General features: G+C 37.6%; 1 protein-coding gene across 3 annotated transcripts in view; it reads left to right on the top strand.

Annotated features, from left to right (window-relative positions):
* Positions 1 to 857: 857 nt before the first annotated feature.
* LOC121390609 (cationic amino acid transporter 3-like) overlaps positions 858 to 6,000 on the top strand; it is a 106,185-nt gene continuing 101,042 nt past the window's right edge. For 2 of the 3 annotated variants that reach the window (XM_041522468.1, XM_041522470.1), the window contains exon 1: positions 4,095 to 4,175. The gene's annotated coding sequence lies outside the window, so the exon portion shown is untranslated. Of the gene's footprint in view, positions 912 to 4,094; positions 4,176 to 6,000 lie in introns of those variants that run through there. The other variant, XM_041522469.1, reaches the window with a different exon arrangement.

Raw genomic sequence — 6,000 nt, 5'->3', positions numbered from 1 at the left:
TACCAGTTAATATCCACACCAGTTAATATCATAAAAAAAGAAAAATCTAGAATTGTATTTCCAAACAAGTTTGTTTTTGTAAATAAAAAGCAATAAGCAAAAAAACCAAAGGAAAGGGTCCTAACCTATAGTTAAAGAAGATGATGTTTTTGATGTTATTCGTCAATACTAAAAAGGTTAAACCACTTTCCCCAGCATTCATTAAATTTGTCATGTTCACAGTTTTTAAAATAAATGTATCTTTCTATTTGAAATTTATTTAACAATATGTTTTTTATAACATTAATATGAAGACTCTTGTTAAGTATTTTCATACTATAAATATAATATTTTATATTGATTAAAATCCAGTTAACGATATTGCTAAAACTTACCATTTATCATACCAAACATAACTGTATGTTTATTAAGTGGAAGTCTGACTTCAGTTTTGTTAAATATCCACTTCTCCAACTCTTTCCACATATGTTTTACTTTATTACAATCATAAGACAAATGTAAAGTTTCAGGATTTTTTTTACAAAAACTACATTTATTTGAATCTACATAATGAATCATGAAATGTATTAGTAGCTAGGATTCTATGGAGCAATCGGTATTGAAACCATTGCAAGGTAGTATCTTTTGTACATCTAAAGGGTATAACACAGAATTGTTTCCGGGTGCTGACATCATGGTAAGAGGTGTTTAAATAGGAAGTTGTTATTATTATTATTATTATATATACTTTATAATTTGATGTCTGCGAAAATAAAGGAGGCACCTCTTGTCGCCACCCCCTGGATCCACTCCTGGACACAGTGTTTAAAAACACAAAACCAGCGAGACACGTGCTACAGCTGACACTTAATCCACCTGTGACATGTGGTGTATACTCCCCTTTAATCAGCTGTGTTGTCAGGTGTGTAAAGGTGAGTCTTTTACACAGGTGAGAATGTTTACCTGATTTCTCTTAAAACATATTCAATAATCACATAGCTAGACGTGTTGTTACCGTTGTTTATTAATCAACATTTTATTGCCATTGTCCGTTGTTACATTAACATGTTGTTTTTGCAACATATGGTAGGCTAATATATTTCCGGCTTCACTGGTCTACGTGTATACATTATCAGACATATTTTTATCGAAGATGTCACGTGTGAGTGAGTAGTAATAGTTCACTCGACTGTAACCTATATCGGCGGTTCGGTGTTTGTATCCCGGAATGGGTACGTAAAGTTTTGTCACTAAGGGGTATATATGACACAGAACATTGAGAAGGCATATATACTTAGTGTATACATACTATATTCTATATACACACAGTATATATCTATCTATCTATATATCTATATATCTATATCTATATCTATATATATATATATATATATATATATATATATATATATATATATATATATATATATATATATATATGTGTATGTGTATGTGTATGTGTATGTGTATGTGTATGTGTATACCGTTACACCTTCTGTTACAACTTAAAGTTTCACGCTATGGGCGATCATCAGGTAACAAGTTGTAACAAAAGGTGTAACGTATATATATATTTATACTGGCTCCCCAAGAGGTAGAGCACTATACCAGCCACACCAGGAGGAATATTGTATTGTGTGTGTGTGTGTGTGTGTGTGTGTGTGTGTGTGTGTGTATATATATATATATATATATATATATATATATATATATATATATATATATACAGTCAAACTTGTCTTAAGCGGTCACGCAATGGAGTAGATAAAAGTGGCCGCTGTCGCCATTACATAGGCTACTCTTTCCGATTAGCAGCAAGGGATCTTTTATTTGCGCTTCCCACAGGCAGGATAGCACAAACCATGGCCTTTGTTGAACCAGTTATGGATCACTGGTCGGTGCAAGTGGTTTACATCTACCCATTGAGCCTTGCGGAGCACTCACTCAGGGTTTGGTAACTGGATTTAAAATCCCATGCCTCTACTGGGATCCGAACCCAGTACCTACTTGTTGACCGATGGCCTAACCACGACGCCACCGAGGCTGGTAAATGGAAGAGAGTCCCCTTTTGGAGAATTAACAGGAAATAGAAATCCCTATGGGCACCAAATGTACTCCACTTCTCGACGACTTGTTTCTCTATGCATATGAGGGGGACGTAACCCAATGGTAAGACGCTCGCTCGATGCGCGGTCGGCGTGGGATCGATCCCCATCGGTGGGCCCATTGGGCTATTTCTCGTTCCAGCAAGTGCACCACAACTGGTATATCAAAGGCCGTGATATGTACTACCCTGTCTGTGGGATGGTGCATATAAAAGATACCTATCTTGTCAAGTGCCCATCCGAATGCATTATTAACAGATAGGCTCTGGACCCCGTTCCACGAAGTGATCTTAGCCCTAAGATCAACTTAAGTGCATAGGGTAGCTATGCGCCTAAGGTAATCGTAGGGCTAAGATTGCTTCGTGGAACGGGGCCTTAATCATGTATTACGATTTAGTTGTTCAAATTTAAGAAATCAGTTGATTAATTTTGAGTATGGGAGTCAATGACGTCATTTGTGAACGAGGCAGACACACGAAGTAGCCTACTACTGACCTACAATGTTAACAGGGGCGAGATTCAGCTCAGTCGGTTGAGATCGCTTGAGGGGCTTGCGTCGCAGGATCGAACCACCTCGGTGGATCCATTCAGCTGATTTTTTCTCTCTCGTTACAACCAGTGCACCGCAACTGATCAAAAGGCCGTGGTATGTGCATTCCTATTTGTGGGAAAGTGCATATAAAAGATCCCTTGCTACATTAGGAAAAATGTAGCGGGTTTCCTCTAATGACTACGAGTTAGAATTACCAAATATCTGACATCCAATAGCCGATGATTAATAAACCAGTGTGCTCTAGTGGTTTCGGTAAAGAAAAACAAATTTTAACTTTAACTGTACAATTTTAACACGGCACTTTATGTATCCAGGGCCCCGTTTTACAATTCGATCTTAGTGCTAAGATCACTTTAAGTGCATAACTACCGTATCCTCTTAAGGTGATCTTAGCGTTAAGATCACTTCTAAAAAACGGGGCCCAAACGGATATGTTCAGAATATGTATGCTATTCCACCCAGGACCAATAGTTCTCAGTCCATAGACGTACGTAATGCTGTTGTAAAATTCGTAAATTTAATAACCCAGAAAAACCTTTGAACAAAACAAATTAATCTTTTGAATTATAGTTACTGCATAAACTTACGAATTTTATACATGGTTATTTGCACACTGACAGTCCATGACCCAAGTATGATAACACGAGGGTCTATCGGCTGTCAGTCAATCTCGAAATATCGAAAGTGTGCCTTTAACCATGCTTACCATTCGTACGTTTATGCGGTGACTGATTTATTACACGATAAGGAAGTTAGGCTCAGTTAGAAGATGAGGTTTAAAAAGTGTGCAGTTATATACATATATATTTATTGCACACTTTTGTCAGAGGGACTGTCCTGAGTTTGCAGCCATTGTAAGATGTTTGCGATAACAGAGTCTTAAAGGGACTGTCCTGAGTTTACAGCCATTGTAAGATGTTTGCGATAACAGACTCTTAAAGGGACTGTCCTGAGTTTGCAGCCATTGTAAGATGTTTGCGATAACAGAGCCTTGTTGGCGACTACTATTTCATACTAAATGCATTTTTTTGTTCAGAATACAGGTGACTGTATATCCAATGTGTTTGCGGTTGTATACTAATGTGTGTAGCACTCAGTTTTTACTTTAATTCGTGATTTATTTGTTTGTATTTAGCATAGTTTGACACCCAATAGCCGATGTACTTTTTGTACTGGGGTATCGTTAAACATTCATTCATTCATTTTAATTCGTGATATATATTTTTTCGTACGTATAAAATTATCGGGAGGTAAAATCAGGTTTGGGCTACTACAAGCATTAGGACAACAACAGACACCTTGTAAATACAGACACTGATATTCTAAATAAGAAAATGTATTTAATTTGTATGTTACGTTATCGAAAAGGCTCTATTGGTCGGAAACATTTTACAATGGTTGTAAACTCAGGACTGTCCCTTTAAGCGTGGTACAAATATGTGGTTGGTATCTTTTTCAGGCTTGTGAACAGATTTAAACGCAAGTTTTAAATCTGATACTTGAGCAATAAACAACTGGGCCCAGTTTGACAAAGCATCGTAAGTCTAGTTTTGCATGTAAACGTAACTCTACGACCAAACCACAATTCTTATTACTATTATAGTATAACAAGTATAGTTTGAAGTACACATATTTCATGTCTTTAAAATGCTCCATTTTCCGTACTGATGTAATTTCAAGTGTGAAATAGAATCTAAGATGTCAAACACATGTAAATGAATGTCCGGTATAACTGCTAGTTGCAGACGTAAACTTACGATGTTTAGTGAGATAGGCTCCAGGGCCCAGTTTCACAAAGCATCGTAAGCATAGTTTTGCACGTAAACGTAAATCTACGACTAAACCACCATTTTTATTACTACTAACAAAACACTAATACACATATTCAGTGGCGGATCCACAAAATCCATTTAGGGGGCCAAATGACATGAGGCGAAATTGCAAGGGAATTTTGGGGGAGGTTTGGAGGGGGATCGTAAAAAAAATAAAAATTAATATATAATAACAAATATAAATGTTGTTAATTTAGGGGACCCCGGACCCCTGCCCCCCTCTAGATCCGCCTCTGATATTTCATTTTATTTTATCCTTAACATGCTCTATCTTCCATAATGATGTAAGTTTCTGTGTGAAATTCCAAACACATGTACAAACGTATGCCCGGTATAACCGCTAGTCGCAGACGTAAATTTACGATGTTTTGTGAAATGGGCCTCTGTACGTTTATAACTCCATTTGTCAGCGTAGTATAAGTTGTTTATATATAAATATACAGCTGTGTTAAACATAAGCAGTAACATGTGCAAAGTAACGGTCCGATGAGTTCACGGTCATCATGGTATAGTCTGCAACAGGGCATTACCGTAAAACCCCCAAAACAAACCCCCAAACAACAAACAAACAAACAAAAAACCAACACAAAAACCCTACAAAAAACAACAACACATATACACACAAACAAAAACAAAACCCCCATTTCATTTCAACTTATTTTTGTGATTATATTCAATTAAGGTTCAAGCACGCTATCCTGGGCACATACCTCAGCTATGTGGGCTGTCTGTCCAGGACAGTGGATTAGTTGTTAATTGTTAGTGGTTAGTGGTTTGTGAGAGAGAAGAGAGTACACCTACCCACTGAGTCGTTAAAACTCACTATGAGTTTGGAGCCGGTACGGGGCTACGAACCCTGTACCAACCAGCCTTATGTCCGATGGCTTAACCACGACGCCACCGTAGCCGGTAAAAAACTGCAAACAAGTTTGGAATAAACGGATCAAGGTATTACCAATGTTTATTACACCGCGGTTGAAGAGATACCCATGTGATATCTATCGTCTCTTGTGGAATATGCTTTTTTAGAGGTCTGGGGCGAGACTTAGTCCAGTGGTAAAGCGCTCGCTTGATGTGCGGTCGGTTTGGGATCGATGCCCGTCGGTGGGCCGATTGGGCTATTTCTCGCTCCAGCCATTGCACCACGATTGATACATCAAAGGCCATGGTATGTGCTATTCTGTCTATGGGATAAAAGATCCCTTGCTGCTAATCGAAAAGAGTAGTTCATGAAGTGGCGACAGCGGGTTTCCTCCCTCAATATCTATGTGATCCTTAACCATATGTCCGACGCAATATAACCGTAAATAAAATGTGTTGAGTGCGTCGTTAAATAAAACATTTCCTTCCTTCATTCATTTTAGAGGTCAGGTGCTCGACTGTGTCACACAATACAACATCGCATAGATCTTCATAGAAACAGTGTACGCATGGTTCTTTCGATTCATATTTATAAATCGGAAAAATTATTGCTGTCAGTTCTTAAAACTAATGTTAGCAGCATGATTTAACAAAATACATATCTTAATAA

Source organism: Gigantopelta aegis, chromosome 15, assembly GCF_016097555.1.
Source record: "Gigantopelta aegis isolate Gae_Host chromosome 15, Gae_host_genome, whole genome shotgun sequence".
Lineage (NCBI taxonomy): Eukaryota > Metazoa > Mollusca > Gastropoda > Neomphalida > Peltospiridae > Gigantopelta > Gigantopelta aegis.
This window is presented reverse-complemented; position numbering and strand designations above follow the sequence as displayed.